Here is a 25,942-nt window from a genome sequence, read left to right as displayed (position 1 = left end):
TTCCATCCCCTCACTTTCAGTATGTATGTGTTCCAGATCTGAAGTGGGTCTCTTGCAGACAGCATATATATGGGTCTTGTTTTTGTATCCATTCAGCCAGTCTGTGTCTTTTGGTTGGAGCATTTAATCCATTAACATTTAAGGTAATTATCGATATGTATGTTCCTATTACCATTTTCTTAATTGTTTTGGGTTTGTTTTTGTAGGTCTTTTCCTTCTCTCGTGTTTCTTGCGTAGAGACATTCCTTTAGTATTTTTGTAAAGCTGGTTTGGTGGTGCTGAATTCTCTTAACTTTTGCTTGTCTGTAAAAGTTTTAATTTCTACTTTGAATCTGAATGAGATCCTTGCTGGGTAGAGTAATCTTGGTTGTAGGTTTTTCCCTTTCATCACTTTAAATATGTCCTGCCACTCCCTTCTGGCTTGCAGAGTTTCTGCTGAAAGATCAGCTGGTAACCTTATGGGAATTCCCTTGTATGTTATTTGTTGCTTTTCCCTTGCTGCTTTTAATATTTTTTCTTTGTATTTAATTTTTGATAGTTTGAATAATATGTGTCTTGGCATGCTTCTCTTTGGGTTGGTATGGTACTCTCTGTGCTTCCTGGGCTAGATTGACTATTTCCTTTCCCACGTTACGGAAGTTCTCAACTATAATCTCTTCAAATATTTTCTCAGACCCTTTCCTTTTCTCTTCTTCTTCTGGGACCCCTATAATTCCAATGTTGGTGCATTTAGTGTTGCCCCAGAGGTCTCTGAGACTGTCCTCAATTCTTTTCATTCTTTTTTCTTTATTCTGCTCCCTGGCAGTTATTTCCACCATTTTATCTTCCAGCTCACTTATCCTTTCTTCTGCCTCAGTTATTCTGGTATTGATTCCTTCTAGAGTTTTTTTAATTTCAGTAATTGTGTTGTTCATCACTGTTTGTTTGCTCTTTAGTTCTTCTAGATCCTTGTTAAATGTTTCTTGCATTTTCTCCATTCTGTTTCTGAAATTTTGGATCATCTTTGCTATCATTACTCTGAATTCTTTTTCAGGTAGGTTGCCTATTTCATCTTCATTTATTTGGTCTTGTAGGTTTTTACCTTGCTCCTTTGTCTCTAACTTTTTTTTTTGTCGTTTCATTTATGTATTTATTTTTTTAATGGGTGGTGCTGTATTCCTGTCTTACTGGTTGTTTAGCCTGAGTCGTCCAGCACTGGACTTTGCAGGTGGTTGGATACAGCTGGGTCTTGGTGCTGAGATGAGGACCTCCAGGAGGCCTCACTCCGATTGGTATTCCCTGGGGTCTGAGGTTCTCTGTTGTCCAGCGGTTTGGACTTGGGAGCTCCCACCACAGGAGCTTGGGCCTAACCTCCAGCCTGGGAACCAGGATCCCGCAAGCCGGTCACTGGGTTTTCCTCCCATGCCCTTAGGTGTCTGTGGTCCCTCACGGGTGTGTGGTTGGTTCCCTAATTGTGAGGAGACATGAATTCCACGTCCTTCTAGTACGCTATCTTGATTCCGCCAGGGCTAAGTCTTTACCTCCTCCCGTATCTTCTTTTTCCCTTTTTGGTAGACTGCCCAACTTTGAAATATGCTTTGTTACCATCGTTTTCAATGTTTTGTGGCAGGACTTTTTTTTTAAAGTCACTTCTGCCTGAGGCAGGTGTTGCTTTTCAATATCTGCTGATTAGTCTTGCGATTGTGAGAGATATTATAGAATAAATCAATGCCTTTGTAGAAGATGATGCCCCTCTGTTACAAAATTCTTCACAATATTATTTCAGCAAATCATTCATTTGTTCATTTACTCATTCATTTGATCAGTTCATAGAAAGCTGTGGAGCATATTGGATACCAAAGTGACAAATGAATCTTGGAACCTTGTCTTCAGGGAATCTTATGTGAGCCCAGCTGTGTCCCTAATCATGGGAGATGGGAGTGCAAGTTGTACGAGTGATACACCTGATTCAGAGAAAAGTAGAAAACAAAACTGTCATGCGAAATGAGGCCTAATTTTTTCAAAACATGTGTTGCCATCCTTCATGGTTCTTGCATGTGTCCAGAAGTTTTCTGAATAATCTCCATAACTGTTTTTATGAGCTCAGCTCATCTTCCAGTTAAACTTGTTTTCCTTCAACTAACATTCAAAATAAGTAAATCACACACACATTATTATTTTCAGTTGTTCTCATTGCTTGTCTTGCCATAGGGCTTGTTTTGTGGTATCTTGCCCTTGCATGTGTACAGGTCAGCTTTTGGGAAAAACCTGGGTGTCTATACCCCTTTGTGGTATGTTTCTGTATTCCTATCAATGTGCAGCTTGTGTTTATAAATTTCCTCTGTGCCTCATATGAGTTTTCCCTTAGGTTGTGCACACACATAGGTAATTCATACACAGAGTGTTCCTCTGGGAGCCCAGAGTATACCCTATGGTTGCTCTGAAAAGCCAGGAGCTCATTTCATTAGTGATGGAGCCATGCAACTGAGGGTTCTCCTGCACTCTAATGCTGTGAATCAGATTTCGCAAAGAAAGAAAAGTTGAACAGACACAAAGTCTGGCTTCCGTATATACCTGGGTGGCTGCAGGCTCTTATCCATAAATGGCCCATTATCAGTAAGTAACTTTTAGGAAATCAGGCAACATAAATTTATTTTTGTTTAAGCAAATAACTTGTAAATGCTAAGTTCCCAAATCCCCTGTGTCCTTTCAACAATGCTTATACTGAAATGGGCATTTCTTTGTCCTACTCTGTTTGTTTGTTCTACTCTCTTATTTTACTGTTTTGGCAATTTAGTACTCATATTTGTTTTGTCCTGTTTTGTCCTGTTTTCCACCCTAGGGATGAATGCTTTATTACTTTTTAACATCTTTGTTCCATTCATCACTAGATTTTCATTAATCATTCATCACCTTTCCTTTTCCTCCACTTCTCATCCCTCTGTCTTTATTCTACCCACATGCTCCCGTCTTAAATCATGGTTAAGGTAATAAGAGGCTCTGCCTAGGAAATCAGGTAGCTGATGAGCTCTCACAGAATTCTTTAAATGCGTTTACAGCTTTTTTGAGAGCACATTCTCTTTGGACCTCCTTCCTTTTGTTTGGAAGAGGCCTGCGCGCATGTTGCAGATGTTCCCAGGGGCCTTTGAGAGTAGACAAGTGAAGGAGCAGTCTCAGCATCATTATGTCTTTGGACAGCTTAGCAAATAGTCTTCAACACTTATTAGACTGACAACAGTTTTTAAAAAGAAAGAAAAAGAAAAAAATGTCCCTTTGAAGATCCATATCGTTTCTCTGTGCTTTGACCAGTGCCAGTCCTTGGAAAGTTCTGTCTTCCTGTTCTGCTTTTCATCCCACTTGACCCTCAGGTAAACAAGTAAACGTTTGCCAATAGTTTCTATGCTCCCAGCTCAAACCCAGAGGCCTCAAATCACTATACTGAAGTAGAATACAAAGGAGAGAGAGACAGAGAGAAAGACAGAGAGAGGGAAGGGGAGATTGAACCACATTACTATATGTCTTTCACCTGCTTTCTTATTCTAGCAACCAGGAGTAGAACCATTGCACTGTATCTAACTGAAAGCACAAAATTGCTAATCTGAACTAAGTTCCAGAGTGCCGGTTTGCTTTAAAGCAAACAAACAGAAAGCCATAGTGACATTTCTGAAGGCATGCCTCCAAGTTCTTAATGTAATTACTTCTTGGTTCCTGAGATGTAATTAATTAGATGAAAAGAGATCAAGCATAAGCCTTCCCTGGTGGCGCAGTGGTTACTAGTCCGCCTGCCAATGCAGGGGACATGGGTTCGAGCCCTGGTCCGGGAAGATCCCACATGCTGCGGAGCAGCTAAGCCCGTGTGCCACAACTACTGAAGCCCGTGTGCCTAGAGCCTGTGCTTACAACAAGAGAAACCACTGCAATGAGAAGACCCAACACAGCCCCAAATAAACAAATAAATAACTAAATTTATTTTTTAAAAAAAGAAATCAAGCATAATCTAAAAGGATATAAGAGATTTTCTAAATAGGAGTGACTCTGGCCTTCAGAGCCATGACAATAATCACTAGATCCAGGGACACAAACGTCTTCACCAGCCCATCATTATGGCTGGAAGACCTCCTGAAATCAAGAACCTCTGAACTTTACATAGAGTAAGGTGAGTTGGGAGGATAAAAAAGAATTTTTATTCTCAAGTCTGTGGGATGTTTTCTTAATTTATTTTCAGCATAGTCATTCTTTACCTGGGGTTTCTGCTTTAACTGACATCAAGGCTGTTTTATTGAAAAATTTTCAGTTTCTTGATCAAGCACTTAGTCTGACATACTTTGTCTATTGTTACTGCTAAATTAAATTTCACTCTGACAGCTGACCACCAAGTCAGGCCCCACTTTGTCTGGGAGCTCCTTTGATTTAGAAAAAGTACCTTATCTGGCAACCTCTTCTTTTGTACCTCCTTTTTACAAATATGTTTTAACAGGCTTCAAGATGAGAGAAAAAGGGATCTTTTAAAATTCCTAATAATTTTTTTTTTTTAAGCTGGGAGAGTTGTGAAGTCATGAAAGCATAGAACTACAGATTAATGTAGCTCTTGAGCCTCATGGCGGCTGAAAACATGTCCCCACCTACATCTTTTATCCCCCTTCTCCTCCTAGGCACATACTTCATCCTCTTCTAGGCTACAAGGAGTAAATAGTGATCCTTGCCAGAAACAGAGGACATAGGAGAAGAGAAACAAATGAATATCACTGTTTTCTAGTCATAGCTGAAGAATATGGAATCTCTTTACTGCAGGGACCTTAAAATTATACACTGTGATGGCAGCCTTTTGTTCATTTTGAAGGAAAGAATACAAATCCCCATAGCAGGAGTTCTCGATGTTGACAGGGGTGTAGGGTAGTGATGCAGCTTGAGTCAGAATCTGGTTGGGCTAGATGTGGGTATTCTGTCAAAAAATTTCGTCCCTTGAAACATGGACCTTCTCGTCTGCCCTCCTTGCCCCTTTCCTTCCCCTCCTCAAATTATTGGTTGAGAGCTACCTTCTCATTTTATAGATAAGAAAATGGAGTTCCATAGAGAGGTCAAGGGGCTTGTAAGGATCATCAGACCTCAAGAAATACTTATCCCCTGCTTCATTAGGAGTTTCTTGTCTCCAAGAGAAAACCAGGAAAGAAATCTGGTTATAGGGACAAGAACTATGTGAAACCAATACTTATCTGTGTTCTCAGATAAAAAATGATTTGTGTTTTAATCCTGTTATGAATTAGTGATAAAATTTGGCGATGCCGTGTTTGAAAAGGCCTGATTGCTTAAAGTTGCCCACCTCCTTCTGTGATATCATCATACCATTTTCACCTCCTCTTTTTTCTTTCTCCCTTCTCTTCTGTTTTCTTTTTGTTGCCATGCTGAACTCAATAACATATTTGTGAAGACACTTAATAAGGGATTATTCTTGAAAATCTGCTACAGGATCAAAGCATCACATTTGTATTTTGGACTTAAAAAGTGAAGAGCCTGTAAATAGAATTCAGTGATGAATTTTTATAATCATGGAGCCATATTTCAGAAGCGCTAGAGGAGATTGTTACTTAAAAGAAGCTTGTAATGAGTCGTATGGTAAAGCAAATAATTAGTATCGTATTTGTTTGGGCAATTCATCATGTCCACAGTTCTGTGACTTGGAGACCTCAATTTCTAAGGGAACAGTGGATCAAAGAGCAAATGTTAAAGTAGGGCCAGGAAAGCACACTTTCTAATTCCAGAAATAAGAAGGCAGAAGAAATAAAGCAGAAAGCTCCAATTTCTTTGTTCCCTACACCTTGAAAGATTTTTGGAATAATTATAGACCTCAAAATTTTCATCATAAGTTTAAAGAATTACCAAGAACATAATTTCTGGTGTATTGTAAATGTTGGAATTTTAAAATTAAAAGTCTAAATCATTTTAAAGTATACCCATTTAGATCCTATAATACTATTATAATTTGATTCTCACCATCGTCTATTTAAAAATATAAAAGCAAGTTCTTTCTGAAAACTGTACACCGATACTTTTTCTCTTTTAATTCATGTTTTTATTTACTTACCTTACAGAATTTTATCAATGAAATATGCATAAACGTTTTTATTGATCATTGCATAGTCTCAGAACCTTAAAATAAATATAACTTCCTGAGTCCATAATCCTCTAAATTTCAAAAATGACATCTGGATTGAGTTTTTATTACCGTTGTTATTAGCACAGATTGACCAAAACCACGAATAATATTAAATATTGATAAATAATCACTAAATATAAAAGTTAAATTTATTGGAACTTCATCTGTTAATGAGATGGACATTTTTTTTTAAACTAGTTTTGTATGAAGTCAAATATTATTTATTTCTGGAACAAGATAGGATTTAACACAATGCCAATTTTTCATATTTCTGGATGTAAACATTGAGAAATCTTTCTCACACAAATAAGTAGATGAGATTGGAGAGATTATTTTTATCGTTGAATTTAAAAAAATTCCGTACTAGTTTTATGCCCAAAATCACACAATGATTTCTCATCAAATTATTGTTCATGATTCATCCTCTGACACCTCAATTAGTTGTCCTTCAATTTTGTTGAAAGGAAAGACTGACTTGCAAAAGTATTTGTTAATCAGTCATTTGAGATGTTAACTTTCTGTGTTTCTGGGAAGTACACCAAAGACTTACCAAAGCCTCTCAAATACCCATTGATTATACTTGTTGCTCTTTCTCTTAGAGGCACCATGTTCATCTTGATACACTCAGACTTGGGGAAAATAAAAATATTCCAAAACTCAATACAGCTTGGCAGAAATGATTTTTATTTGGACAAAATGCTTTTATCTGGTCACATGCTTTAAATATATTCTACCGGAACCGTGAAGCTGCTGATTTAGCTCATTAAGCTTATGAAAAACGTCTACCTATCTAAACTATTTTGAGAAACTTATTTGTTGACTCAATCAGCTAGGTCAGGTTTTCTTTCTTTAAGGTTGAATTTTGTATTCACATAAGTTTTCTCATGAACTTCTGAATGACTTATCTTTTCAGTTCTGAATTCTCAGTCCAGAATGAATTTCTAGACACAGTAAGGAGGAGGCTTGAAATGATTCTGCCGCTGGTGAAATAAGGTACCCCCCTCTGTTGTATTTCTTATTGAGTCCCTTTTTGATGGCATCTTATGGGACTTTTTCTCAGGAGCAATGTCTTCTTTGACAGTGGCTTTCAGATGAAAAGACAAGGTCTTTAAACAGAAATTGTCATCCCCATGATTCCTTGTCTGAGAAGTGCATTCTCAGACAGATCAATTTTAGGAAAGAAGTTGAGCTTCTGGTAATTGAGTCTTGTAAAAATAACTGATTCTGTGAACTTTAGCTAGAAGACCACTATTACAGAGTCTGTAAAAAATCAGAGGAATGAAGATACCTAACAGCCTAGGGCTATTTGGTATATTGATGATTAGTTTTAACTCCCTTCATATGTTCTGAGGATTTCAATAATTAAATAATTCATATTGATGATCTGGATTCATCAAGAAAAGTTTAATGATGAGGACAAATATCTGCCTAAAATGGCATTTCAGATCAATTTCCATGCGACATGAGTAAGCTAAAAGTAAATGTGAAACCCTTTAATATCAAAAGTGGTAAATCCTTGCAATTCATGTCTCTTGCACCTAGATCTCATGCTGAAATATTTTATGAATTGTCACAAACAGGAATTTCTTCAGGATCAGTTTTCTGGGATTCTATAATCATGTTTGTGAAGAATTTAGATGATTCTTTAGCTAACACAAGAAACCTTCTATAATCTAAATTTAAGAACTGATAAATAAGCCAGTGTATGTAATTGCTCATAGCCTTTAACTTCAAAATTTCTACCTTGCAGAGAGAAAGGAAGTTTCAGAAGCTTACCTAAATAAAACAGAAATTCTTCATATTGGAGAATGTGAATTTAAATTATTTTATTTTTCCAGTAATGTATTACTCTTACATGTACTAAGAGTTCAGTGGAATTGTTATTATTTAACATCTTTATTGGAGTATAATTGCTTTACAACGTTGTGTTAGTTTCTGCCGTATAACAAAGTGAATCAGCTGTTTGCATACGCATATCCCTATATCCCCTCCCTCTTGCGTCTCCCTCCCACCCTCCTTATCCCACCCCTCTAGGTGGTCGCAAAGCACCGAACTGATCTCCCTGTGCTATGCAGCTGATTCCCACTAGCTATCTATTTTACATTTGATAGTGTATATATGTCAATGTTACTCTCTCACTTCGTCCCAGCTTATCCTTCCCCCTCCCTGTGTCCTCAAGTCCATTCTCTGCTTTTGTGCCTTTATTTCTGTCCTGCCCCTAGGTTCATCAGAACCATTTTTTTTTTTTAGATTCCATATATATGTGTTAGCATACATTATTTGTTTTTCTCTTTCTGACTTACTTCACTCTGTATGACAGACTCTAGGTCCATCCACCTCACTACAAATAACTCAATTTTGTTTCCTTTTATGGCTGAGTAATATTCTATTGTATATATGTGCCACATCTTCTTTATCCATTCATCTGTCAATGGATGCATAGGTTGCTTCCTTGTCCTGACTATTGTAAATAGTGCTGCAACGAATATTGTGGTACATGACGCTTTCTGAATTATGGTTTTCTCAGGGTATATGCCCAGTAGTGGGATTGCTGGGTCATATGATAGTTCTATTTTTAGTTTCTTAAGGAACCTCCATGCTGTTCTCCATAGTGACTGTATCAATTTACATTCCCACCAACAGTGCAAGAGGGTTCCCTTTTCTCCACACCCTCTCCAGCATTTATTGTTTGTAGATTTTTTCATGATGGCCATTCGGACTGGTGTGAGGTGACACCTCATTGTGGTTTTGATTTGCATTTCTCTAATGATTAGTGATGTTGAGCATCTTTTCATGTGTTTGTTGGCAATCTGTGTATCTTCTTTGGAGAAATGTCTCTTTAGGTGTTCTGTCCATTTTTGGATTGGGTTGTTTGTTTTTTTGATATTGAGGTATGTGAGCTGCTTGTATATTTTGGAGATTAATCCTTTGTCCGATGATTCATTTGCAAATATTTTCTCCCATTATGAGGGTTATCTTTTCGTCTTGTTTATGGTTTCCTTTGCTGTGCAAAAGCTTTGAAGTTTCATTAGGTCCCATTTGTTTATTTTTGTTTTTATTTCCATTTCTCTAGCAGGTGGGTCAAAGAGGATCTTGCTGTGATTTATGTCACAGAGTGTTCTGCCTATGTTTTCCTCTAAGAGTTTGATAGTGTCTGGCTTTACATTTAGTTCTTTAATCCATTTTGAGTTTATTTTTGTGTATGGTGTTAGGAAGTGTTCTCATTTCATTCCTTTACATGTAGCTGTCCAGTTTACCCAGCACCACTTATTGAAGAGGCTCTCTTTTCTCCATTGTATACTCTTGCCTTCTTTATCAAAGATAAGGTGACCATAAGTGCATGGGTTTATCCTTGGGCTTTCTATCCTGTTCCATTGATCTATATTTCTATTTTTGTGCCAGTACCATACTGTCTTGATTACTATAGCTTTGTAGTACAGTCTGAAGTATAGGAGCCTGATTCCTCCAGCTCCGTTTTTCTTTCTCAAGATTGCTTTGGCTATTTAGGGTCCTTTGTGTTTGCATACAAATTGTGAAATTTTCTGTCCTAGTTCTGTGAAAAATGCCATTGGTATTTTGTTAGGGATTGCATTGAATCTGTAGATTGCTTTGGGTAGTACAGTCATTTTCACAATGTTGAGTATTCCAATCCAAGAACATGGTATATCTCTCCACCTGTATCATCTTTAATTTCTTTCATCAGTGTCTTATAGTTTTCTGCATACAGGTCTTTAGTCTCCTTTGGTAGGTTTATTCCTAGGTATTTTATTCTTTTTGGTGCAGTGGTAAATGGGAGTGTTTCCTTAATTTCTCTTTCAGATTTTTCATCATTAGTGTATAGGAATGCAAGAGATTTCTGTGCATTAATTTGGATCTTGCTACTCTGCCAAATTCATTGATTAGCCCTAGTAGTTTTCTGGTAGCATCATTAGGATTCTTTATGTATAGTATCACATCATCTGCAAACAGTGTCAGTTTTACTTCTTCTTTTCCGATTTGGATTCCTTTTATTTCTTTTTCTTCTTTGATTGCTGTGGCTAAAACTTCCAAAACTATGTTGAATAATAGTGGTGAGAGTGAGCAACTTTGTCTTCTTCCTGATCTTAGAGGAAAGGGTTTCAGTTTTTCACCATTGAGAATGATGTGGGCTGTGGGTTTGTCATATATGTATGGCCTTTATTATGTTGAGGTTGGTTCCCTCTATGTCTACTTTCTGGAGAGTTTTTATCATAAATGGATGTTGAATTTTGTCGAAAGCTTTTTCTGCATCTATTGAGATGATCATATGGTTTTTATCCTTTAGTTTGTTAATATGGTGTATCACATTGATTGATTTGCGTATATTGAAGAATCCTTGCATTGCTGGGGTAACGATTAAGAGGTAATGATCCCCTTGATCGTTGTGTATGATCCTTTTAATGTGCTGTTGGGTTCTGTTTGCTAGTATTTTGTTGAGGAGTTTTGCGTCTATGTTCATCAGAGATATTGGCCTGTAGTTTTCTCTTTTTGTGACACATTTGTCTGGTTTTGGTATCAGGGCGATGGTGGCCTCGTAGAATGAGTTTGGGAGTGTTCCTCCCTCTGCTATATTTTGGAAGAGTTTGAGAAGGATAGTTGTTAGCTCTTCTCTAAGTGTTTGATAGAATTCGCCTGTGGAGCCATCTGGTCCTGCCTTTTGTTTGTTGCAAGACTTTTAATCACCATCTCAATTTCAGTGCTTGTGATTGGTCTGTTTATATTTTCTATTTCTTCCTGGTTCAGTCTCGGAAGGTTGTGCTTTTCTAAGAATTTGTCCATTTCTTCCAGCTTGTCCTTTTTATTGGCATATAGTTGCTTGTAGGAATCTCTTATGATCCTTTGTATTTCTGCAGTGTCAGTTGTTACTTCTTTTGCACTTCTAATTCTGTTGATTTGAGTCTTCTCCCTTGTTTTCTTGATGACTTGGCTAATGGTTTAAAAATTTTGTTTATCTTCTCAATGAACCAGCTTTTAGATTTATTGATCTTTGTCATTGTTTCCTTCCTTTCTTTTTCATTTATTTCTGGTCTGATCTTTATGATTTCTTTCCTTCCGCTAACTTTGTTTTTTGTTGTTGTTGTTGTTCATCTTTCTCTTATTGCTTTAGGTTTAAGGTTAGGTTCTGTATTTGAGATGTTTCTTGTTTCTTGAGGTAGGATTGTATTGCTATAAACTTCCCTCTTAGAACTGCTTTTGCTGTATCCCACGGGTTTTGGGTCATCGGGTTTTCAGTGTCATTTGTTTCTAGGTATTTTTTGATTTCCTCTTTGATTTCTTCAGTGATCTCTTGGTTATTTAGTACTGTATTGTTTAGCTTTCATGTGTTTGTATTTTTTAGATTTTTTTCCTGTAATTGATATCTAGTCTCATAGCATTGTGGTTGGAAGAGATACTTGGTACGATTTCAATTTTCTTAAATTCACCAGTGCTTGATTTGTGACCTAAGATATGGTCTGTCCTGGAGAATGTTCCATGAGCACTTGAGAAGAAAGTGTATTCTGTTGTTTTTGGATGGAATGGCCTATAAATATAAATTAAGTCCATCTTGTTTGATGTGTCATTTAAAGCTTGTGTTTCCTTATTTATTTTCATTTTGGATTATCTGTCCATTGGTGAAAGTGGGGTGTTAAAGTCCCCTACTATGATTGTGTTACTGTCGATTTCCCCTTTTATGACTGTTAGCATTTGCCTTATGTATTGAGGTGCTCCTATGTTGGGTGCATAAATATTTACAATTGTTATATCTTCTTCTTGGATTGATCCCTTGATCATTATGTAGTGTCCTTCTTTTTGTCTTGTAATAGTCTTTATTTTAAAGTCCATTTTGTCTGATATGAGAATTGCTACTCTAACTTTTTTTTGATTTGCATTTGCATGGAATATTTTTTTCCATCCCCTCACTTTCAGTCTGTATGTGTCCCGAGTTCTGAAGTGGGTCTCTTGCAGACAGCATATATATGGGTCTTGTTTTTGTATCCATTCAGCCAGTCTGTGTCTTTTGGTCAGAGCATTTTATCCATTAACATTTAAGGTAGTTATCGATATGTATGGTCCTATTACCACTTTCTTAATTGTTTTGGGTTAGATTTTGTAGGTCTTGTTCTTCTCTTGTGTTTCCTGCCTAGAGAAGTTTCTTTAGCATTTGTTGTAAAGCTGGTTTGGTGGTGCTGAATTCTCTTAACTTTTGCTTGTCTGTAAAGGTTTTAATTTCTCCCTGGAATCTGAATGAGAACCCTGCTGGGTAGAGTAATCTTGGTTGTAGGTTTTTCCATTTCATCACTTTAAATATGTCCTGCCACTCCCTTCTGGCTTGTAGAGTTTCTGCTGAAAGATCACCTGTTTATCATTATGCGGATTCTCTTATATGTTATTTGTTGCATTTCCCTCGCTGCTTTTAATATTTTTTCTTTGTATTTTATTTTTGATAGTTTGATTAATATGTGTCTCGGTATGTTTCTCTTTGGGTTTATCCTGTATGGTACTCTCTTCCTGGACTTGATTGACTATTTCCTTTTCCATGTTAGGGAAGTTTTCGACTCTTCTCTTCAAATATTTTCTCAGACCCTTTCCTTTTCTCTTCTTCTTCTGGGACCCCTATAATTCCAATGTTGGTGCATTTAGTGTTGCCCCAGAGGTCTCTGAGACTGTCCTCAATTCTTTTCATTCTTTTCTTTATTCTGCTCCCTGGCAGTTATTTCCACCATTTTATCTTCCAGCTCACTTATCCGTTCTTCTGCCTCAGTTATTCTGATATTGATTCCTTCTAGTGTCTTTTTAATTTCAGTAATTGTGTTGTTCATCACTGTTTGTTTGCTCTTTAGTTCTTCTAGATCCTTGTTAAATATTTCTTGCATTTTCTCCATTCTGTTTCTGAGATTTTGGATCATCTTTACTATCATTACTTTGAATTCTTTTTCATGTAGGTTGCCTATTTCATCTTCATTTATTTGGTCTTGTAGGTTTTTACCTTGTTTCCTCGTCTGTAACATATTTTATTGTCATTTCTTTTTTTATTTTGATGTGTGGTTCTGTATTCCTGTGTTACTGGTTTTTTGAACTGAGAAATTCAGTACTGGAGTTTGCAGGCAGTTGGATAGAACCGGGTGTTGGTGCTGAGATGAGGACCTCTTGGAGGCCTCACTCTAATTAATATTCCCTGGGGTCTGAGGTTCTCTGTTAGTCCAGCAGTTTGGGTTTGGAGCTCCCACCACAGGAGCTCAGGCCCAATCTCCGGCCTGGGAACCAACATCCTGCAAGCTTCATGGCGCTGTAAAAACAACAAAGAAAGAAAGAAAAAAGGGAACAGTGTAATATTAAAGAATGAAAAACAAAATAAAATTAGAAAGATAAAAAATACATTAGGAAAAATAAAACTATAATTGAAATAACTTTAACAAGGTAAAATAAAACCACAACAGAGAAAATAAAGTGGTGGGGGGGGGGACAAGCCAAAAGGAGAGAATAATAAGAAAGTCTAAAGAATAAAGTAAAATTCAAAAAATAAAAGATTTACTAGGAAAAAGAAAAATATAAAAGACTCAACAACAATGAGTCAACAAGGTAAAACAGAACTCCAATCTAATAGAGGAGAAAAGAAACTAAAAGTCTTGGCTATGGCAGTGGAGTTTAGGTGGGGGTGGAACTGAGGCAGGGGCGGGGTTTAGGGTGGGGTGACCTATGCGGGTGGGGGGGGGTTACGTTCAAGCATTGGCAGGAACCTAGGCTCAGGACCCACTAGCCAGAAAAGGCCCTGGGGGCGGGGCCTTGGCAGGGTTACCTTCAAGCATGGGGTGGGGCCTCTGCTTAGGACCTGTGCTGAAGGGGAGAGGCAGCACTAGGAAGGAGGGCCTCTGGAGTGTGGGGTTCTGGAGTTTGGAGTTAGGGCCCTGAGGAAGGGTGTGTGGGTGGGTTTTAGGCCCAGTGCATTGGAGGGGTTCTCCGAGTGTAGAGGTAGGGCCCTGGGTGGGGGTGTAGGGGCGGGGCTTGGGTTATGCCCAGCAGCAAGGAGACTCTGAGGGCAGAGGATTAGGCCTGGGAGTCCAGCCGGCTCCCCAGTGCCTAAGTGGACAGGGAGAGCACTGGCCATGTTCCCTTCTGTTCCTTTGCACCCCTCCCCACCATCTCCCCCAGGGTTTCCCCCATGTCTGCTGGACCCCTAACCGTGAGTGGGTCCTGCTGGGTGTAGGAACTCCTTCCCTCCGCAAGCCACCCCTCAGGGGTGCCGTCCCAGATGTCTGGCTGTTACTTTTGCTCCCCATTTCCTCCCTCCCACTGTCTCAGGATCCGCATGGCTGGAGGGGGCCTCAGTGGGCAGAGGATTAGGCCTGGGATCTCACCATGTTCCTAGGGGCCCAAGTGGGCAGGGGAAACCTGGCCACTCTCTGTTTTGATCCTCTGCCCTCCCATTGGTTCCCCAATATCCCCCTTCGGGCATGGGATCCCTTCCCCTCCCTCAGCTGTCCCTCAGGGGCGCCAGTCCTGACCTGCCTCCACTTCTCCTCCCCCTTCACTCCCCCCATGCCCCATGTCCTGCCTGGTTGCTGGGGGTTCCTCCCATCCCCTTAGGTATCCATGGACCCCCACTGGTGCCTGGTAGGTGTCCTAGTTGTGCGAAGACGCGAATTCTGTGTCCTCCTAGTACGCCATCTTGACTCCACTCCCACTTCAGTGGAATCATTGAGATTATATTTTTCCCAACTTTTACTTTCTGTTAAACAGAACTATCAGCTCCCTATATTATTTAACTCTCCTTATATAATTCTGCTACAGTGAGAAATATTCAAATAGATCTTACATCCAATTAATATGTATTATATGCAATTAAACTGGTGATATAAGAAATATCAGAAAGAACTTTAGATATATCTCTTACAGTATTCGCAGTACTGAAGGTAAGGTTGTGGTCTTGGGACAAGTTATTGTTCAGACATTTCACAGTGTTTTCCTTGACCATTAGAACAAAATATCAAACTTCACACCCCCACTACCTCTCCCTACCCCCTCCTCCATCCCAGTCATTTGGTCCAGATTGACCAAGGAGCAGGTAAACACAGATGCCGTATAGCTATGCATGATACTTAAGTAAACTTTAGTTTCTTCATCTGTAAAGTGGGATGATAATAGTACTTCTTACATAGGGTTGTTGAGTCAAATAAATGATTGAATGCACATAAAGCACTTTGTAAGAGCTTAGTAATGTTAGACATTATTAGTAGTAGTAGGTCTAAAATAATAGCCTGAATGAAAAATGTGGACTAATTTTGGATCAGTTGAATTCAATATTTTCATTTTGATGCAAATTTAAGACCACTCCAAATCTGATAAATTTAGTCATTTGTTTTCCTTATACTTTTTTTTGTCATCAATTGTAGGAACACTCTGTCATTGTCTTAGTCTGTTTGTGCTGTTATAACAAAAATACCATGGGTGGCTTGAACAGCAGAAATTTATTTCTTTTAGTTCTAGAGGCTGGGAACTCCAAGATCAAGACGCTGGCAGATTAATTGTCTGGTGAGAGCCTTTTTCCTGGTTCATAGCCCATCTTGTCACTGTGTCCTTGCATGATGGAAGGGGCAAGAGAGTTCTTGGGGTCTCTTTTATAAGAGCATTAATCCCATTATGTGATCTAATCACCTACCAGAGGCCCCACCTTCTAATACCATCACAATGGAGTTAGGATTTCAACATATGAATTTAGGGAGGGACACAAACATTCAGTCTGTGGTGGTCAAGAAGTGTATTAATAGTGTAGACATTTTTTATAATAGTTGAAGATATGCCTGGAGATACTGTGTTTCAGGTGATATGATTATATTAGAACATTGGGACTTGATGTTAATTACCATCTCTTTCTAGTTCCAAGGTGCCACTTGGGTAGATAAAGCTTCTTGCAGTTTAAAAGATTGTTAATATAAATTTTCTTCACTTTTACCTATTAGGGTAGGTCTAGGACATCACCTTGTCATAGAGTTCCCTGTCTAGAAAGGAGATCTTCACACTCATTTCATTATTTCCTAAAGTGTATGAGTAACCACACTGACTGTGAAGAAGGTACCCAAATGTTACCTTTTCCTATTTTTCCCAAGGATTATGTTAATTCTGTGTCCTAATGTTGATTTGTTGATCAGAAGTTTCAACAGAACATATACCTTCCTTAATAACACCAAAAGGGAAATTAGTTGATTATTAATCTTGGATATATAGAATATTTAAAAATTTATACTCCATTCTCAGATGATAATAAGAGGAGTCCTTGCTAATGCGACTGTTGGGAATCACCTTTTGGGTAGGTGGATTTGAGAGCTGTGTGGGGATGAGGGGGAATAGGCACTACTGTAATTCATACGTGGTATCTATATAATAACTCTATTGTATTAATTTGATCTATATTATAGGTACATGATTCTATAGCAAACATTTTAAAACAATTTTATTGACTTTCACCAAAGCAAGAATTTAATTACCATTCTGCCAATTGGTCAAATTTGTACGACTCCTCTTAAAACCAGATTTTCTGTAGATAGACGAGGAAAGCACTTTAGCATTTCAGAGAAGAAAGCACAAAAATAGAACTCAGTTGACTCTGAGAATACATAAGAAAGCAAACCAGAGCACACCGTGTGGCTTTCTGACACCGAATAAAAGTCATGCCTCTACCCCTGTTGTTCTTTCCTTCCCATGTCAGTGTCAGTCTTTGTTTTGAAGAAGACACAATGGGATCCTGTCTATTACTTCTTAAGCTGGGTCAGAGTTTGTGTTTTGTCTGATTGGCTGCCTCCTCACTCTTCAGGAGGCCCAATAGATATAGTAAATACTATCGGTGAGTGAAATTGCTGAGGGAGGAAACACACTTATTGTGCAGTATTTGTTGGGAGTTTCAGGAATAATAGAGTTTAGAGTAAGACCATGTAAAATATTGAGTAGCTGTATCAGACTGTGGCATTTGTTTACTGGTGGGTTAGCTACCAGTTTTCTGCAAAAAATAGTCCAAATTAGATTATTTTAGTAATTATTATTTAACATGTGCTAAGTGCCCACAGCATGTTGGTCCCTTCCTATGATATCAGAATGCACTGTGGAAGGAACTGAACTTGCTGTTGATTTAATTAATCTCTCAAGTTAATTGCCAGTATGGGCCACATTTCTTTCATGAGTAAAATTGGAGTGTGAGAAAAGGTAATGTCCCTCCCTCATTAAGCTGTCCATGTTAGATTTACACAGCAACAGTGAGGTGCATTCAGGCTTAGTTTTGATACCTTTCATTACTGACAGCACAGAGTAAGTGGTGATCCGTCCTTCTATTATTGGATTCAACTCAATAGGTATGGCACAAACACCATCATCTCTATCAGGGAGGTTTCAAAGAGCTGTTTGTAGTTTGATGCTCGGCTTGTCGTATTTTTTCCCTCCACTAGCCCCAGACTCCTTTTGTTCTCCCAATGAGTGGGGAATTGCAATGCAGGACACCACCTGACATCTGCCAAGAAGGGCAGCCCTTGCCAACTGCCACATTCCCCAGAGTAGGAATCAGTTAGTGACTCCTGTCAGTGAGGTGAGTTTGTAGATCTTAGGAACTTCCCTTCACACAGTTACATAATGGCATGTGACATCCTCCCCCCAGCACCAACTTGGGCTTGTAAAGCTCTGTAGACAGGGACTTTAAAAATGGCTGAGATGTTGTTGCTTACCTGCCCAAACTGGAAGACCAATTATGTGCCTGTCTTTGCATCAGTGTTTGCTTCTACGGAGTCTTAGGTTGGGTTCCTGGTCTTCAGACAGGGATTGGTGTGCAGGTGATTTATTAAGGGAGAGCTCTTGGGAGAAACCAGGAGGGGAGTGAGAGTATTAGGATAGGGCAGGGGAAGAAGCTACCAAGGATGTGGTTTCCGATAAGATTAGCCGGATCGCATGAGGCGCTCTGGAGCATGAATTGTACCACAAGGGCAGTCCTGCCTTGAGACAGAGCGCTCCCCTTTCCACTAGTCAGTCATTAGCTATGGGCCCTGGGTAGGGGGTGGCTATGGTGGTACATCTCCCAGGCACCTCTGGGTGAAGGGGCTCTTTCACTCAAGGGCAGTCCTTTGGAGAAGATTGGCAGCAACACCCGTAAGAAGGAATGGGCTACCAAATTGGTAAAATGGATCCCAAAACCCAAACAGGATCTGGGTGAAGCATCAGCGACTTCTGCTAAGTGTAGAGAACACATTCTGTAGTGGGATAGGGTATTTGCATGCACACGGGAATACAGTTCCCTTCAAGTTACAAAATTCTGTGGCAGAGTCAGAGTGCATTGTAATTTTATTCTCTGATTCAGTCTTTAATAAGAGACCTTGGTCTGATAGAGAGATGAAAATCACATAGTACTTTCTTCTTAGCTTTATGGGAAATGAAGTTGTAGTTATCAAGTAGACTTTCACCTCAGAAAAAGAATATGACAAAACAAATATCCCTCCACAGATTTTTACTAATATATTGTTAATGCCTATAAAGGTAATTAAATATGACAGATGAAAAAACCATTATACTCACATGCCAAAGAGGAAGTGGGGTATGCTAAGTGCCTGTGTGCTACAAAATACAGCCTCTTGTTACATCAAACGACAGGGCCTAACTTTCTGATTTAAACACATTATTGCAAATGTCAGTGCACAGACGGCAAAGATGATTACTAAAGAAATAGCAAAAGCAATAAAATATAGACAAACAACCTTTCATTGACTAAGTTATAATTCAAACTTGTTATCACTATGGATGAACCATTTCATATAGAGGCTTAATTTTTCATTGATAGGCTTTTTTAATAAGACAGCAAGATGAAAGAAGCAACATTTGATGTTAAATATTAAGTACCTTAATGGAAATAATAAAACTTTTATATCTTAAACTGCAGAGGATACATTCTGAGGTTTATATCTCCCTTCCTCTTTTCTTTCCTATCAAAAATATCAATAGCTTACTATAACAAATCAAATTATGAAACTTTCCACTATGTAGGTTTCTGAATTTAGCCATGTGTATATTTTATAAGTAGATATTTTCTGGAGGATGAAATAAAGACTTTATTCACTCTGTATTTCATGTATTTTTTACTAAAGCTTCAACTTTGCTAAGTTACTCCTGAAAGATTCACTCTAAAGAGGAAAGTTTTGGTATATATTTTGTTTAAAAATGCATGTGTTTCTTTGAATGCAATCAGTTGTAGAAAAAAATTAGGAATTTTTTTCTCCAGTAAGTTGGTGTTTCTTTGGTGGCTTCTTTTGATTTTTCGTACAATTTTTTACATCAGAAAGGATATTTTGTACACAAAAAATTGGTAATGGCACATAGCATAAATACAAAGTGTCATGAGTTACCCCTAAAATATTTATAGCCTTGGGTTCATGAAAAATGTTGAATTTCATGAAGAATTTTGTTTAGCATTTATTGTGGTCATTGACAGTGCTGTTTTCATGGCAGAATAATCTTTAAAACACTCTGGTTCAGTTGTTTGTTGAAATGACAAAAGAAAAACTATTTCCCTAAAAATGTTGCTTGAGGTTGATATCTACTTCTAGGTCCTTTACTCAAAGAAAGACTTGCCAAGAGCCCACACGTGTTTGAAGCAACCTTCCATCAGTATTAAAAGGCTAACTTGACTTTGTGTTCTAGGCCCTGATCCAAGGTGCTCTAAACACAGTCTGTCATTCATACCTCACATCAGCTCTAGGCACCACATATATTATTACTGCATTTCACAGACTGGGAAACTGAAATTCAAAGGGTTCAAGCTGCTATACCACACAGCCTGCTCTGAAAAAAGCTTCTTATGACTGAGGGACCAGTATTAACAAATAGTTATCATATTAACAATAGTCAAATGTAGTCTTCAGCTACATACTGATACCCTATTTTAGGAATTCTTGGTGTCAGTTATAGAAGCTCTTTAGCCCTTTGTTAAGATGAGGTGTTTATAATCATCACCAGCACCACCATCAGTCGTCACCATCACCATCACTGTCGTCACCATCATCATCATCATCATCACCATTCTTCTCCTCTTCTTCCTCATATCTATCAGTTATTGACTGTTTCTTAATGGCAACCCTAAGATGGATGTTTTACCTTTAGCAAGCTTGTCCTCTGGTTTCCCTCGGTTTGATGAAAAATATTTCTCATGTGGGCAGGTAGCCCATCTACAACTCATCACATATAATAATGGAGAAATCATGGGTTTAGGAGTTTGACAGATCTGAGTTCCTAATTTTGATTGTAAGCAAGATGGTTAATGTATCTGAGCTTCAGTTTCTTCACCTATCCCATAGGCTAAATAATTCCTATCTTGTAGTTCCTAGGGAAAGTTAGATGAGATGGCATATCCCAAATGCTTAGCACTGTGCTGCAAATGTAGTAGTCACTCCAGAAATGTTGGTTTCTCTCCCCTTCCTGTGTACCTTTCGTGTGGAGAGAAAATGATAGGAGGCATAGATAATTGCTAAATTGAATTGTATAATGAAGAAAATCCTTATTATATATTTAATAACTTCCATTTCTCATTCATGTGCTATGTTTGAGGTTGTGTTTGTTTGCATAATATGCCTTATATCATTTAAATTTCAGAGCAACTCTCCGCCCTAGGCAGTTGGTAGCTCCTGATTTTCTCAACAGTGGGAATCAGGAACTCTATTCTCTTCCATCTGCTCATCTATATGGACTTCATCAGTGGATTTTTTGCCTTCTGGCCAGTTGGAAACCCAAATGAGATCAGAGGAACGGAGGAGAGTGAGGTCAGTGTATTAGTTGCCTTGGATCCCTCCCAATGGCTCTTACTTGGTCTAGCTGTGTTCCTCTATCTAAATCTCTTCTTAATATTAACTCCCAACCAGACCTTCTCCTTCTAGGTTCTGGGCACTGCTCCTTTCCCTTCTCCTTTTACAGCTAAGGATGATAATAACTCCAGAGTGTTGGCTATTCCTTATCGTTTCTGTGTATACTACCCAAAGTTTTGTAAATGGTCTCTTTTATTAAACCCTCCTCAATCTATTTTAATTAGAGTGGGCCATCTGTGTCCTGCTGGGACCCTGACTGATAGATAAGGGGAAGCTAGGGGACATTTTTTGAAACTGCAGGTACCTAACAGGTACATAACAAATAGATTTGTTTATTTGAGGTGACTTGGTGGATGCTGGTAGAGTGGATTAGGGAGCCAGAGACACTCAAACCATTCTTGCTATTACCACTATTCTTTTCTATTTTTATCAGTCTCAACTGATGTTAAGGACTTCCCTTTCACCGTGGACACACTCTGTGCTTGAGTTCTTTCATTTGCAGACTCTCCATGTGGCTCCAATACTAGATTTTGCACTCCTTTAGGGTGGGAACTATTTTATTCATCTATGTGCCCTTGACACAAGTACATCACTATGCTTTAGTAGGTACTTAGCACAGCCATAATTTAATGATCCATCTGCCTACCTCTAAGGATGAGCAGGAACTGAAGTACAGTGGCAGAACACATTTTGCTTCTTGACGTTGGCTTCCATAAAACCTCAAACAATATATTGCTGATGTGTTATATATGTAAACATTATATAAATGGACGAGTCTGACTGTATTTTTTTTTTTGGCATCTGCTAGAGGAGAAAAATTGGATAGATGCCTTGGAGGCATGGGCAGTTGTAATATATCAGTAGCATATACTGATCTGGTTACAATTTGAAATAATACAGAACATTTTCCTTTTCTCTCCTGAGTTTTTGCTGATTAAAATTTGTTCCCAAATGTTCTCAATTACTGGATATTGATGTTTCTTACTTTAAAAGCCTGATTGCAGATACCCTGGTAATAGTTTTTTACTTTTTAATTAATGATAAGCACTGAAGAAATCAGTATTAGAGCAGTTCCAGCTTTGACTTTTAAGGGTCATAAATACACTGTGGTAGTGAAATGCATATTATAATTGAATAACAGGATTTTTTAAATGAAGGTTTTCATCACTAATTGTTTTTTTTATCACTAATGTTTTGATAGGCTTACATATCAGAAGGATAAAAGCGGTAGTGCTTGGTCAATTTACTGGCTGTGTTTTAAAGTCTAGTTTGTAAAAAGAGTAAGAATTCAGCTAACTTTTAAACTAGAATAAATTTCTTAATCTTACAAAGGAATAACAGTGTGGTGTTCCCCTTCAGATATAAAAGATATATTTTTTTCTTTGCAAATTGCAAATGGCTATCAGTGTGCTGAAATACAACTGGTATGAGTCCCCTGAGAGAGACACTTTCTGTAGACTGACACAAATTTATCTTAGGGGAATTTATATAGAGTAAATTATTTATATAAAAGCCTAAGGACCTTCTGCCATGCTTTAGGGTTTGTTTGTTTGTTTTGTACATATCACTATAAAATGCCACAAGCAATCACAATTGGTCTATTTGTAAAAATCAATTAATTAATTATTTTTTTGGCTGCGTTGGGTCTTTGTTGCTGTGCGTGGGCTTCTCATTGCAGTGGCTTCTCTTGTTGCGAAGCATGAACTCTAGGCACTCGGGCTTCAGTAGTTGTGGCTCGTGGGCTCTAGAATGCAGGCTCAGTAGTTGTGGCGCACGGGCTTAGCTGCTCCACGGCATGTGAGATCTTCCCGGACCAGGGCTCAAACCCGTGTCCTCTGCATTGGCAGGCGGATTCTTAACCACTGTGCCACCAGGGAAGCCCAAAACTGGTCTATTTTTGATGAGGAAAGGCTGCAACCAAACCTTTTTTAGCAGCAACCCTGATGCATCAGACATGGAGAAAATGATGACAACAGAAGTGGAATAGAGCCATAGCAGAGTTGAGGACAACCTGAGAACTGGCATAGAGTTTTGCTAAGCCATTGAGGGGGTTCCCACCCTGCTAGTTCCCTTCTTTAAACTCTAAGAAGGGGCCTAGAGGAGGGAATTGAGCCTGGGGATTGGAGAGGTTATTGGAAGTATGGGCATCTGAGATGTGCTCATGATCTGCTTCCAGTGATCAGTGCAGATGCTGGGTAAACTGCAGAGGAAACAATACCTAGATTTCGAATTTTTACTCTGAGTAATCAGTAGGTCTGATTTTTAAAAAATTAAATTTGGAAATAATTATAGATTCAGAGGAAGTAGTAAAGAAATACACAAGGAGGTCCTGTGGACCCTTTGCCCAGCTTCCCCCAATGATAATATCTTGCTTAACTATAGTACAATACAAAAACCAGGAAATTGACACTGGTATAATCTGTAGAGCTTATTCAGATTTTACCAGTTATACAGGCATTTTCTGTGTGTTTATGTATATTACGTGTGTAAGTGTAGTTCTATGCAGTTTTATCACGTGTAGTTTCATGCAATCACCAACACAATCAAGATACTTACCTGGGGCTTCCCTGGTGGCGCAGTGGTTGAGAGTCTGCCTGCCGATGCAGGGAACACGGGTTCGTGCCCCGGTCCGGAAGGATCCCACATGCCGCGGAGTGGCTGGGCCCGTAAGCCATGGCCGCTGAGGCTGCACGTCCGGAGCCTGTGCTCCGCCACGGGAGAGGCCACAACAGTGAGAGGCCCGCGTATCGCAAAAAAAAAAAAAAAAAAAAAGATACTTACCTGTACCATCATCCCAAGACTCCTTCCTTCTACTCCTTCATAGCCACACCCATCCCCTCACATCATCCCCAACCACTAGCAACTGCTAATCTGTTCTTGATCTTGATAATTTTTATATTTCATGAATGTTATGTAAAACTAACTGTGCAGTATGTATCCTTTTGAGATTGGCTTTTTAAAAATTGCTAAATATTGTTCCATGTTACGGATGTACTGCAGTTTGTTTAAACATTCACCTGTTGAAGTATGTTTGGATACTTTCTACTTTTTGGCTATTACAAATAAGCTGCTGTAAGCATCCATGTACAAACTTCTGCATGAGAATAAGTTTTCATTGCTCTGGGATAAGAGTACAATTGCCTAAGTACAATTGCTGGGTTATATGATAAGTCCATTTTTAATTTTAAAAGGAACCACCAAACTTTTTTTCCGAAATCACTGTACCATTTTACATTCCCACCAGCTACGTATGAGTCATTCGGTTTCTCTGCATCCTCACCAGCATTTGATGTTATCACTGTTTTAATTTTTGCCATTCTGAAAGGTATATAGTGGTATCTTATCATGGTTTTATTTTATTTATTTATGTTTTAACATCTTTATTGGGGTATAATTGCTTTACAATGGTGTGTTAGTTTCTGCTTTATAACAAAGTGAATCAGTTATACATATACATATGTTCCCATATCTCTTCCCTCTTGCGTCTCCCTCCCTCCCAGCCTCCCTATCCCACCCCTACAGGTGGTTACAAAGCACCGAGCTGATCTCCCTGTGCTATGCGGCTGCTTCCCACTAGCTATCTACCTTACGTTTGGTAGTGTATATATGTCCATGCCTCTCTCTTGCTTTGTCACAGCTCACCCTTCCCCCTCCCCATATCCTTAAGTCCGTTCTCTAGTATGTCTGTGTCTTTATTCCTGTCTACCCCTAGGTTCTTCATGACATTTTTTTTCTTAAATTCCATATATATGTGTTAGCATACGGTATTTGTCTTTCTCTTTCTGACTTACTTCACTCTGTATGACAGACTCTAGGTCTATCCACCTCATTACAAATAGCTCAATTTCATTTCTTTTTATGGCTGAGTAATATTCCATTGTATATATGTGTCACATCTTCTTTATCCATTCATCTGATGATGGGCACTTAGGTTGTTTCCATCTCTGGGCTATTGTAAATAGAGCTGCAATGAACATTTTGGTACATGACTCTTTTTGAATTATGGTTTTCTCAGGGTATATGCCCAGGAGTGGGATTGCTGGGTCATATGGTAGTTCTATTTGTAGTTTCTTAAGGAACCTCCATACTGTTCTCCATTGTGGCTGTACCAATTTAAATTCCCACAAACAGTGTAAGAGGGTTCCCTTTTTTCCACACCCTCTCCAGCATTTATTGTTTGTAGATTTTTTGATGATGGCCATTCTGACTGGTGTGAGATAATATCTCATTGTAGTTTTGATTTGCATTTCTCTAATGATTAATGATGTTGAGCATTCTTTCATGTGCTTCTTGGCCATCTGTACATCTTCTTTGGAGAAATGTCTATTTAGGTCTTCTGCCCATTTTTGGATTGGGTTGTTTTTTTTTTGTTATTGTCTTATCATGGTTTTAAATTGCATTTCTCTAATGGCTAATGATGTTGTACGTCTTTTCATGTGCTTGCCACCTGCCTATGCTCTTTGGTGAAATATCTCTTCTTGTCTTTTCCCCATTTTCTAATTGGATTTTTGTTGTTGCTGTTTTGTTTTTTTGCTATTGAGTTTTGAGAATTCTTTATATATTCTAGATACTAGTCTTTTGTCAGATATGTAATGAGGTCAGCCTAGGACTTCACTGCTGCTGCTTCCAGATCAGACTGCCCATTGGTGCCTCAGAGACTAGGGCTCCTCACTGGGTTTCTATTAGGCTTCCCCTTTTCTGGTCCTTTGGCTAGAGAGAGCAGGCTCTTCCTGCTCTGGTGCCCAGTCCAGGGTATATGGGAAATAAACAGAAAACCAGGGGACTCACCACATTGTTGTCCTCCAAGTTCTGAGGTCCCTAGCCAGTGACCTTTTTTCCAGGTTTCAGAGTTCTTTTATCATTTTCTGATGAATAATTTCCAGGGTATTTAGTTGTATTTAGAGGGAAAAATGAGTAGAGCAGAGAAAAATGAATTCACACCATCTTTTTCTAGAACCACCTTTTAGATATGATACTTAAGAAGTCA

The 25,942-nt window shown here is 38.6% G+C and overlaps 1 protein-coding gene across 19 annotated transcripts in view; it reads left to right on the top strand.

Moving 5' to 3' along the window:
• FHIT (fragile histidine triad diadenosine triphosphatase) overlaps positions 1–25,942 on the top strand; it is a 1,451,419-nt gene that overhangs the window by 223,014 nt on the left and 1,202,463 nt on the right. For 6 of the 19 annotated variants that reach the window (XM_073811314.1, XM_073811320.1, XM_073811308.1 and 3 more), the window contains one exon: positions 15,611–15,661. The exons of 8 other annotated variants lie outside the window; for them this stretch is intronic. The gene's annotated coding sequence lies outside the window, so the exon portion shown is untranslated. Of the gene's footprint in view, positions 1–7,046; positions 7,127–15,610; positions 15,662–20,746; positions 20,914–25,942 lie in introns of those variants that run through there. 5 more of the 19 variants (XM_073811315.1, XM_073811309.1, XM_073811305.1 and 2 more) reach the window with 3 other exon arrangements.

The sequence above is a fragment of the Tursiops truncatus genome, chromosome 10 (genome assembly GCF_011762595.2).
Source record: "Tursiops truncatus isolate mTurTru1 chromosome 10, mTurTru1.mat.Y, whole genome shotgun sequence".
NCBI lineage: Eukaryota > Metazoa > Chordata > Mammalia > Artiodactyla > Delphinidae > Tursiops > Tursiops truncatus.
The sequence above is the reverse complement of the archived record's forward strand: the minus strand, read 5'-3'. Positions and strand labels throughout refer to the sequence as shown.